Raw genomic sequence first — 12,406 nt, 5'->3', positions numbered from 1 at the left:
GCTGGACTAGATGGGCCATTGATCCAGCAGTCTATTCTTATGTTCTTATCTATGTAAACATCTGGGGTCTTGGGGTTTGGATAGCTCCATTCGCTTGAGAGTAGGCGGCAGGGCAAGGAGCAAAGAAGAATAAGAAATTATTAAGAAATGATTGTGTTCTATATTTCAGCTCTAGGAAGCTCACTTAAATTTGGGTTTTTTTTGTAGCTGACAGGTGGTGGTGGGAGTTTTGTTTTTGTTTCGTTTTCTGAGCCAAAACTCACCTAAGACATAGACAAAGCATCCACAATTGTCAAGCGCCCACCAGAGGTGCAAAAGCTCTCTCTTTTTATAGAGAGGCGCATATCCCATAGTCATAAATCACTGCTCCAGAATGCGGGCGCTGGAACACTGGTGATCTGTCACTGAACGTAAATGACGAAGTGACTTTGCAAAAGAACAAACGCAGAAAGAGACTGGGGAAAGTAAACAAAGCAAGACTGGGGTGTGTGGAGGGGAGAGTAAGAGAACAGCACTAGGTTTTGACTTCACCAGATCTTATTTCCTTCTAGGGTGGCAGAAGAGAATTTCAGTATGCATGTATGTATGTATGTATGTCTATTTCAGCAAGCAGTTTACAGTCATACCTCGGTTTAAGTACACCTCGGTTTGAGTATTTTCAGTTTAAGTACACCGCGGACCCGTCTGGAACGGATTAATCCACGTTCCATTACTTTCAATGGGAAAGTTTGCTTCAGGTTAAGTACGCTTCAGGTTAAGTACAGACTTCCGGAACCAATTGTGTTTGTAAACCGAGGTACCACTGTATATGTTTCCCAAATAGATAATAGACGAGCATTTTTTAATCTTCATGCAAATACAAGCTCCAGTGGGTTGAGCGGGGGAGACCAAGAGTGGGTCCAATGGTCAAGAAGGCAGTCTCTGCCCGTGCTGTAGAAGTAAGCGAGAGGCACGTGGGGCTCGTCAACCTGGGATCGTTGTCCATCTAGGAGGGAAAAAACTCTGATCCCAAACCTCTGTTGCCTTGGGGTTTCAGATCCAAACCCGCTGCCTTGTGGGACGTCTTCATGGAGAAGAACCGGCTAAGGAGTAAACCCTATACAGAACCTGAGTCAAGTCCTTAAGATGGTTGGATATTATCTTGTACGCCTCCTTCTGGCAACTCCTGCAGCCACGCTAGTGCCAAACATATCGCTCTGCTTTCCTTTGGATCACATCAGTGAGGCCAAGGGGGGGGTCTTGTCCTCTGGGCAGCCCAGGACCTCCACACACACTGCCCAGGCTTGCGCCCTGGGGAGGTCACTTCAGTGCAGCCAATGCAGCAAAAAGCACGCAAGAAGAAACAACTACAAGTTACTGGTCTTTGCAGCCACAGCAGGTGTTCTGATTCTCCAGCGGTTTGACTACACCCTCAGAGGCGTACTCCATTGTCTCTTGAGACAGATGAGGGCCAACAGATACATAGGGGTAGAAGTGCACACACACACACACCACTCTTAGAATCATAGAATCATAGAGTTGGAAGAGACCACAAGGGCCATCCAGTCCAACCCCCTGCCAAGCAGGAAACACCATCAAAGCATTCCTGACAGATGGCTGTCAAGCCTCTGCTTAAAGACCTCCAAAGAAGGAGACTCCACCACACTCCTTGGCAGCAAATTCCACTGCTGAACAGCTCTTACTGTCAGGACGTTCTTCCTAATGTTTAGGTGGAATCTTCTTTCTTGTAGCTGGAATCTATTGCTCTGTGTCCGCTTCTCTGGAGCAGCAGAAAACAACCTTTCTCCCTCCTCTATATGACATCCTTTGATATATTTGAACATGGCTATCATATCACCCCTTAACCTTCTCTTCTCCAGGCTAAACATACCCAACTCCCTAAGCCGTTCCCATAGCTGCCAAGTTATCCCTTTTTTTAAGGGATTTTCCCTTATGCTGAATAGGCTTCCTCGCGAGAAAAGGGAAAACTTGGCAGCTATGCGTTCCTCATAAGGCATCGTTTCCAGGCCTTTGACCATTTTGGTTGCCTTCCTCTGGACACGTTCCAGCTTGTCAGTATCCTTCTTGAAATGTGGTGCCCAGAACTGGACACAGTATTCCAGGTGAGGTCTGACCAGAGCAGAATACAGTGGTACTATTACTTCCCTTGATCTAGATGCTATACTCCTATTGATGCAGCCCAGAATTGCATTGGCTTTTTTAGCTGCTGTATCACACATCTTCCTGTAGGGATGGAGGAGAAATCTGCTTCTGTTCACATTTAAAGGAAAACCAAAACTCATTTGTACTTCCCAGAACAAGATGCAAAGTGTAACACAGTCACCCTTTAAAATTCACCCTTCTTTGAATTTTGCAGCACAGTCCTCCAGGCGAGTAATGCAGATACAAAAAGTATGTGTAGAAAAAGCATATATGGGTGGAAACAGCATACAAAAGTACATTATATTAGGGTAAACTGCTTGGCAATATTTTATACAGATCCCACTCCCATGGAAATTAAGCTCTCAGCAGGAAAAAAAAAGTTTGCCAACCCCCTTCCAAGTGAGCTAATGGCAGAGGTAACATTTGCTAAGGACATAACCTGCTGTTTTATTGTGCTTATTTTGTACTGCAATGTTATATTTTGCCGCACTCCATATGGAAATCCAAATAAGATTAAGGGTGGAATATGTTCCGAATAGCAGCTGAGGACTTCTCCGTCTTAATAGACTAAATTACATTAGAAACATGGGAAGACGCCTTATATAGAGTCACACTATTGGTCCATCTAGCTCAGTATTGTCTACACTGACTGGCAGCAGCTCTCCAAGGTTTCAGTCAGGGGTCTCTACCGTTCTCACCTGGAGAAACCAGGAAACCTATGATCTTCTGCATGCATGAAGATGCTCTCTCTCGCTGAGCTATGGCCTCTCCCCATTGATTTTCACAATATGCCTTATGGGGAGGTTGCAAGGATGTGTGTTTTCCTAAAACATGCCATCCCAGGCAATTGATTGCTTTAATTTCTTCTGATTGACTTCATTACTCTGCAAAGTTCACATATTTATAAAATATGGTGGTTTACGCACCCAAATGAGCATAATTATCATAATATAGCTGCTATAACAAGCCTACACTTCTGGGAAAGTTAAAAAAAAGACTTCCGAGATAATTAGTACAGGGGAATAATAAAAAAATGCCACAAATGTTTTGTGACACATATTAAAAGAGTATTATTTGTGCAGTAGGGAGCTGTCTGAGAGCCTTAGCTCTTAGCAAAAAGTTGTTTTAGATCTTAAAGGCCCGAACACACAATATGTTAAGTGTGTTATTGCATTGATTCGTTTGTTGTTAGGGGTTTCCCCCTCTTTTAAAAAAAAAAGCAACGGGGGGGGGGTGCAGGATGCGCCAGGTTCTCCTCCCTCACCCTTCACAGACCAAACCATGCTTCCCCCCCCCAGCTGAAATGTTAAAGGGAGACAGGGGCACTGACTCCTAGGGCCTGAACCCCTTTGAACCACCCCAATATTTATTATGGGGCTGGGCCCCCTCAATATTCCTCCAGGTGTCACACACAATATTGCATGGGGCATCACACAGCCATGTAAGCCAGGGGCACGGTGATGGCTCCCCCTCTTCCTTATCCTGCAGTGGAGGGGAAGCAGCCCCCGGCCCATGGCGACAGGAGGAGGAGGAGACCAGAGGAGCCGCTGGTCATGGAGGGTTGTGGGTCCTAGCTCCACATTGGGCCAAAAAAGAGAGTTCTGTCTTTGTTCATAGAATTGTAGAATGGTAGAGTTGGAAGGGACCCCAGGGCTATCTAGCAATATAGGAATCTCAACTTGAGGTCGCCCATCCAACCAGGAACCATACCAGACCCTGCTTAGCTTTGCAAATAGGCTAGCAGTTTTATTGCTGTAGTCAGACCTTCTTGGGGGGAAAAAACCCATGGTGGTAAAGAGGAGTCAATTATCTAGCAGAGTTGGAAATAGATGTCTTTGGGACTCCAAAACAGATGTGGGGAAAACTTAGGCCCTCCAGTTGTTGTTGGACTACAACTCCCATCATCCCTGGCAATTGGCCTCAGGGAGATTGTGGGTTCTCCTTCCTTGGAGGTTTTAAAGCAGAGGCTGGATAGCCATCTGTCATGGATGCTTTCGTTAAGATTCCTGCACTGCAGGGGGTTGGACTAGATGATCCCCGGGGTCCCTTCCAACTCTACAATTCTATGATTGTATTTTTAAATTTATATTTTATTGGGTTTCACATAATCCATCTTAATTCCATCACAAATCACCATTTTTTGTTTTTCTTTGGCTTCCCGTATCGCTCGATAAGACGTGGTAACTCAAATCTCTTTATTGCCCTGATTCTGTATGGGAGAGTATGGTCCTTTGAGTAGCCTGGGCCTAGGCCCTATATCTTCTTACAAAACAACAACAACAACAACAACAACAACCCACCACTTTGCAATAACTCCCCACCACACCTGGGCCTATAATGACGCCAAGTGACAGCAGAACAGGTCTTATCCACCTTCCATGAGGGATCTGCCCTTCCTCCAGTTCCACCTCCCCGTTTGGCTGCCCACCCATGCATCCGACGGGCTCTTCATCGTCATTACCGCTGCTGCAGTGCGACTCTCTGGAGGAGCTGCGCCTCTGGAACGGACAAGGGAGGACATAATGAGGCCGGCAATGTTCAAAAGGGAGCTATTACAGCAAAGGCAGCACGCTCCATTGATACGTTGATGTTATCGTAAGGAATTAGATTGGTCCAACAAAGTGGCTTTTGTGGCTTTGAAAGGGAGCTGGAATTTTCCCAGGGAAGACGCTTGGCTGGGAAAGGGAGTGAGAGAGGGAGAAGCAGGGGAAAGATTGAGGCAGACAGGGCGGGCGATTGTCTGGGCCATTTCAGGTGGTTATTTGGATGTATTGTGTGTGTGTCCCAGGTGGCAAAAAGAGAGAAGGCTCTTGGACAATGTTGGACAATGTGCTCCGATACATCACTGTGCTGAGCAGCAAACTATTTAGGTCTGTGCAACCAAATCCGGCTGGAGCCCCGATGCCAGTCAAGCCAATTCAAGCTTCTGTTCGAGACAACCCTGGCTAGCAATCCAGGGCTGTCAAAAGGCAGGGCAGTTGAGCAGCAGGGTGATGGGAGAGGGAGTCAGGCAGCCTTTGCATGGTTCATTTTGCCAGGACGTTCCCTGCATGAACATGTTGGGGAAGTAGCACCTAGCAGGATTTTGCCCCCTGGTCACGAGCTGTTGAGCAGACGTTTCAGTCCTGCCTTCTGAAGCAGCACGCAGCAGGATTTATTCTTTTAATTGATGGGTTTATATCCTGCCTTTCTCCCAAGTTGTGACCTAAGGCAGCGTACGCCGTTTTAAAACCATCCTTCTAAAATACAAAGCAGCAAAACCAAACTATTGGTTTAAAAAAACAAAACAAAACAAAAAAACACACATTTAAAACCAGCATTAAAATATGGATTGCCCTAACTGCAGGCCCAGCTCCTGCCAACCTAGCTGTTCGAAAGCATGTCAAAGTGCAAGTAGATAAATAGGTACCACTACAGCGGGAAGGTAAATGGTGTTTCCGTGTGCTGCTCTGGTTCGCCAGAAGTGGCTTTGTCATGCTGGCCACATGACCTGGAAGCTGTCTGTGGACAAATGCCGGCTCCCTCGGCCTATAGAGCGAGATGAGCGCCGCAACCCCAGAGTCGGTCACGACTGGACCTAATGGTCAGGGGTCCCCTTTACCTTTACCTTTAACTGCAGCCTGGTGGTCAGTCTCATCTGCACCTTAGTTTTCAAAGACATGTCTGAATAGGGAGGTCTTAGCATGCCAGCAGAAAACTTAGGAGAGAGCCAGTCTAACCTATTTACTGCTCATATCTGAGCCTCCTTGCTGAACTGCAGCTTAACCAGCCCTGACACCCTGGCCTCAGTCGTTCCACATACATACACCAATGTGAGGGTGGGAGACACCTACACCAGCCACCCACAGAAACTCTTTGAAGCTTTCATCTGTTCACAATCGAAGGAGGGGTGGATATGCAATTCTGGCATCCAATGAAATGTGACCAGTGGTGTATAAGTGTATAGTGAAACTAAGGGATTTGCTCCTCCAAGAAATAGTGATGACCACCAGGCAAATTCATGGAGGACAATTATTATTTATTTATTTATTTATTTATTTATTTATTTATTTATTTCCCGCCACTCTGGGCGGCTTCCAACAAATACCAAAATACATTAAAATATCACAGATTAAAAACTAAAAGCAGTGAGCATCTGCTAGTGCACATACAAAAAAAGCATATCTATTATAATAATAAAAATAATTTATTATTTATGCCCCGCCCATCTGGCTGGGCTTCCCCCGCCACTCTGGGCGGCTTCCAACAGAAATATTAAAATAACAGTAATTTCTTAAAGATTAAAAGCTTCCCTAAACAGGGCTGCCTTTAGGTGTTTTCTGAATGCCAGGTAGTTGTTTATCTCCTTGACCTCCGATGGGAGGGCGTTCCACAGGGCGGGCGCCACTACCGAGAAGGCCCTCTGCCTGGTTCCCTGTAGCTTTGCTTCTCGCAGTGAGGGAACCGCCAGAAGGCTCTCGGCGCTGGATCTCAGTGTCCGGGCTGAACAATGGGGGTGGAGACGCTCCTTCACTGGACCGAGGCCGTTTAGGGCTTTAAAGGTCAGCACCAACACTTTGAATTGTGCTCAAGGCTATATTTCAAGACCTGCTAACCATGATAGTTATGTCCTGCCTCCACTATTGGAGTCCTATGCCTCTGAATGCTAGTTGCTGGAAGCCATGGGATGGGAGAGCTCTCTTGTGTTTGGGTCCTGCTTTTGCACTTCCCATGTGCATGTGGTTGGTGTGGGATTTGATCCATTGGTGCAGTCAAATGCAAAATTCCTTATTTCCCTAGAGTGGGCACAAGCAGGGGGACATCCAGTCAGTGTAACTTCCTGTTCCACTGGTCTGGAGCTTCCACCCCCTGCATGTGACCTGGGAGATGGGCGTGGTTCTGGCTCACTCCACAAAAGAGCCGAGTCACACAGCCATTTTCTCACTTGCAGTCTAGTTTTTCTTGAAGTTGTCTTGTTTTGTCTCTTGTCTTGTTCTCTCTCTTGCTGCCATGCTGCTTAATGTAATTTTGCTGTCTGCTGGCTCTCAGCCAGCAGCACATGAGTTCATTTTCCCTATGAGATGAACTCACAGTTTATTGTGTAACTATCAAGTAAAGCCTGTCTTTCAGGGATCATATCGTGAACTGAAGTATGAGTAAACTTTTTGTTACTTTACTCAGAAAGACTCTTTTGTCTTCATTCTTTTAGGAGGGGTGAAAGCGGATACCAGGAAACAATCTTAACTAAGAGATTCAAACGAATCTGCAAACTAGCTTCCAGCTATATTGAGGGGAATCTGCTCGGCTACATCACTTACTAGCGTGAGTGAAATAAAAAAAATTCCTTCAGTAGCACCTTAAAGACCAACTAAGTTTTTATTTTGGTATGAGCTTTCGTGTGCATGCACACTTCTTCAGATACCGTGAGTGAAAGATAGCGTGAGTGAAAGAAGGATAATAGTTATTCAATATATCCTTTCCTACTATCCTTAACAGGACCCAGGTGGCGCTGTGGGTTAAACCACAGAGTCTAGGGCTTGCTGATCAGAAGGTTGGCGGTTCGAATCCCTGCAATGGGGTGAGCTCTCGTTGCTCGGTCCCAGCTCCTGTCCACCTAGCAGTTCGAAAGCACATAAAAGTGCAAGTAGATAAATAGGGACCTTTCCAGCGGGAAGGTAAACGGTGTTTCCGTGCACTGCTCTGGTTCGCCAGAAGCAGCTTTGTCATGCTGGCCACATGACCCAGAAGCTGTCTGCGGACAAACGCTGGCTCCCTCGGCCTATAGAGCAAGATGAGCGCCGCAACCCCAGAGTCGGACACGACTGGACCTGATGGTCAGGGGCCCCTTTACCTTACTATCCTTAACATTCCCACAGTTGGTCCCTATGAAAGCAGAATGCTGGACAAGATGGACCATTGGCCTGATCCAGCAGGCGCTTATGATGTTCTTCTGCTCTTTCTTCTCATATTATTAAGTGGAAATGTGGAGTTGGGAACCATTCCTTTTTGCAGGTTAATAAGAACGAGCTGGCAAGGCAATTGACTCCCCTTAGAGAGCTGATGATTGCAGCCCTCCTTAATGCCATCACACTTGAAAAACTGTGTGTGCTTAGTCATACTTTTTTGTGTAAATATCATGGTAGAAAGATGTGACATTTTCTGCTCTTCAGTGTTAATAAAAGATCCCAAGAACAGGGTGACCTTTTCACAAAGGATTTGTAAATGCCAAAAACTGCACTATGCAGGTCTCTCTTCCTCCATCTCCCTCTCTCTCTCCCTCCCTCCCTCTCTCTGTGTGTAGCAGCAGTTTTATAATGTTGCATTTATTTATTTAGTTCCAAATATTCATAGGTTGCTTTCCTGAGCTCAACTCATCCAAGGCAGCTCACATAAGGAAGCTTCGATACAGAATCTACAGTAGGAGATCTAAAAACACAACACAATTCTGCAGCAACTCCAGAGTTGCTAATTCAGCATTAATTAAAAGCAGCAACAAAACCATACCCGGTCCGAGGTGTGCTTAATTTCACAGCGCAATAATTAAACAAGGCGCGTCTCAGCCTTAATAGTTGTCAGTCATGTGAAAGTCAGCTGAAGTAGGTAGGTCTCCAGAGACTTTTGAAAAGGCTTGAGTAATGGATCCCAGAGCTGCAAGGATCACCATAGAAAAAGGACACCCCAGCTTGTTCCTACAGTGGTACCTCGGGTTACAAACGCTTCAGGTTACAAATGCTTCAGGTTACAGACTCCGCTAACCCAGAAATAGTACCTCGGGTTAAGAACTTTGCTTCAGGATGGGAACAGAAACCGTGCTTCGGCGGCGAGGCGGCAGCAGGAGGCCCCATTAGCTAAAGTGGTGCTTCTCTGAAGTCTCTCAGCCCCACTCACCTCACAGAGTGTTTGTTGTGGGGGAGGAAGGGAAAGGAGAATGTTAGCCGTGAATGCTCTTTGTCATGGAACTGCCCCATGAGAAAAAGATCAGGATGAACGCTCAATAAAATCTAATCACCAAGTCATCTTTGTACAAGCGAAATCTGTTTGAACACTGCATAAGCAGGTCATCTGGACCAGCTCCGAGTTAATATTTATTTTATTTAACAGGATTTATATACCACTCGGTCATAAAAAAAAAAAAACCTTTAGGTAGCTTACATAAAATGTCATAAAATTGCCAATGAAATCAGATATTAAAAAGAAGGTTGCCTAAATAGATTCAAAGTAAAATCGGTTTTTTTAATAAAAAAAATACAGTAGAAAATAATATTGCATGTCAAAAGACAAGTCAGATGTACATGTCTGAGTAGGCTTGCTTGGACAAACAAAAGTTGTTAACAGGTGCCAAAAACTATACGGTGCTTGTCTAATATCAAGGGAGAGGGAGCTCCAAAGTGAAGATGCTTAGCATTGCATTGTACATTCAGGTAACTGGCATATGCTTTTCACTCAAGCACTAAAAAGCTCACTGACATGTGATGCAAGGTTTATTTATTTTTAAACATTTAATTTATGCAATTTTAACAACTTTTATACACACATCATACGGTATCCATCACTTACCGTACTTTTCCGTGTATAAGACGATGTTTTGTTTTTTTTAAAAAAAAGGGGGGGTCGTCTTATACACAGATAGTGCATAGGGGGGACTTGAGATTGGTTGCTGCCGCGAGCTGGAGATTGTCAGCGGCAATTGGGCGTGCAGCTGGCGTCTTCTGCTGGTGACGGAACAGATGACAGATGGCTTTTGCAACGCATGTGATTGGCAGCGCAGGTCAGGGATTGGCAGCATAGGTCAGGCAGGTGAGCGATTTTCGGCAACCCCCCCCCCCAAAAAAAGTTTAAGAACGGCAGTGGTACCTCAGGTTACAATCACTTCAGGTTACAAACACTTCGGGGGACAAACTCCGCTAACCCGGAAGTAGTACCTCGGGTTGCGAACTTTGCCCCAGGATGAGAATGGAAATCGTGCGGCGGCGCAGCGGCAGCAGGAGGCCCCCTTAGCTAAAGTTGTACCTCAGGTTAAGAACGGTTTCGGGTTAAGAACGGACCTCCGGAATGAATTAAGTCCGTAACCACTGTATGGGCAATCCTCCCCCCCAAAAGCTCCACAACTCTGGGCAATCTCCCCCATTTTCTTAATTCGGAGTCCCCCAAAATAGGGGGCGTCTTATGTTATACACAGAAAAATACGGTATATCTTTTCCTAGGACTTCCCAGTTCATCTCTCCATGGCATTCTAGGGAAACCTTGATCTGCTGCATATCTTGATATTCCACCCATTATCGTCTCAAGTCTTCCCTTTTTTAATGTTATCTACTGCTCATACGTTAACTCCTGCTCATAGGCTAAATTGTATATTGTACACTGTGATGCAAGGTTTAGCTCTACAAGGCTCACGTTAGCATCTGTTTGCTTCCGAGTTTAACCAGCTAATGTTCAAGGGGAGGAAGTTAAATTGACGACAGTGCTAGGATGCCTGTAACATGCCCAGCGCCTCACCTGACCTACAAAGAGGGGCAAGGTAAGGGTTGACAAAGCAGGTTCAAGAACAGTGCTGGTATTGAACTGTTCCACACCCTTCTGCTACCTGTTTTGAACATGAAACTTGGGATTTGTGCAAGAGACACACACACACACACAAAAAAAAAAAAAACCCGCGTAGCAGTGCATATCCCTCATCCCACAATGATGCATTGCACTCAAAGCACTTTTCAGAAAATGGACAGTAAATACAATCATAGCACGATATCTGTAATACACAATGGAAATTATAATCCCATTACAGTAGAATATTGACTGTTTAACAAGTAACAGTTCAGCGGAGCCATATCAAAAAGTTTAAATGAGCATTAAAGATGTCAATGCGGTCAGTTAGCTATAGCCAGTGCCAATAACATCAACATTATACCCACATTAAGAAATCCATTCAGCGGTTCATAGGAAGAGGCCTAGCAATCAGAAACCTATCTAGCCTGACATCAAACTAGCAGCAAAAGCAGGAGAGAGAAAGAAGCATGCAAACAAGGGCAAGCATCCTCTCTTCCTTTCTAAATGCCAAGGAAAGGGGTCCTCTGCCCTACAGATGGTGCCCATCAACCCTGACCGTTGGTCAAGCTAGATCAGGACAGATGGGACCCGGAGCTGAACAACATCTGAAGTCCCACCGATTGGAACATCAACCATACACAAAACCAAAACCACAGTTTCCAACTAAAAGAAATTGTCCTAAATGAAATTCCTCCTTCCCTGGAATCGAACTCTAGTCCCCAAAGAGAAGGCATAAGCACCACAAAGCTACCATGTTGTATTGGAGGAACTGGTCGTGGAGGAAAGGGTTGATTTCTTTCGTGGTCACAGATCCTCACATTTATGGCGCTGTGGGTTAAACCACAGAGCCTAGGGCTTGCCGATCAGAAGGTCGGCAGTTCGAATCCCCACGACGGGGTGAGCTCCCGTTGCCCGGTCCCAGCTCCTGCCAACCTAGCAGTTCAAAAGCACGTCAAAGTGCAAGTAGGTAAATAGGTACCACTACGGCGGGAAGGTAAACAGCATTTCCGTGTGCTGCTCTGGTTCGCCAGTCATGCTGGCCACATGACCCGGAAGCTGTACGCCGGTTCCCTCAGCCAGTAAAGCGAGATGAGTGCCACAACCCCAGAGTCGTCCGCGACTGGACCTAACGGTCAGGGGTCCCTTTACCTTTGTAAGATAAGCCAACAGGTGCATGGTCAGCCAAGCCAGTTGCAATGGCTCTGGCTCGCTACCCCCATACAGATCCAAAATGCGGCATGCAACAGTTAGTGTATGTTTCTGCCTTGGTCCAAGACACCCATGCTGGATGTACAATGAACTGAAAAAGAACCTTTGTTTTTTTTAAAAAAAGCCTTTCTATTGGGTATTTTAGGACAAGAATTGCCGAAAGAAAATCGGACATTATTTATGTATGCTACAACAACAGCAGCAAGAATTTTAATAGCACAGAACTGGAAGACTGGAGAAATACCATCAAAAGAACAATGGCAAGAAAAGCAGATGAACTAACGCAGAGTTAGCAAAGTTAACAGATAAACTGCATGAAAAGTGACCTTGGAAAAGAATGGGAACCTTTTAGAACTTATTTGCAGAAACAAAAAAACAAAGACTTGTTGGCAGGATTTAAATAAACATTTACAATTTTATTTACAGAGAACAAGAAATGTAACAGGTGATAACATAGTATTATGTACAAACAGCAGAATGTAACATTTGATGTAATAAACCAGAAATGGAAGTTGGGGAAAGTCAACAGGGA

This window comes from Zootoca vivipara, chromosome 15, assembly GCF_963506605.1.
Source record: "Zootoca vivipara chromosome 15, rZooViv1.1, whole genome shotgun sequence".
NCBI classification, from domain to species: Eukaryota; Metazoa; Chordata; class Lepidosauria; order Squamata; family Lacertidae; genus Zootoca; species Zootoca vivipara.
Note: the sequence above shows the minus strand (reverse complement) of the source record.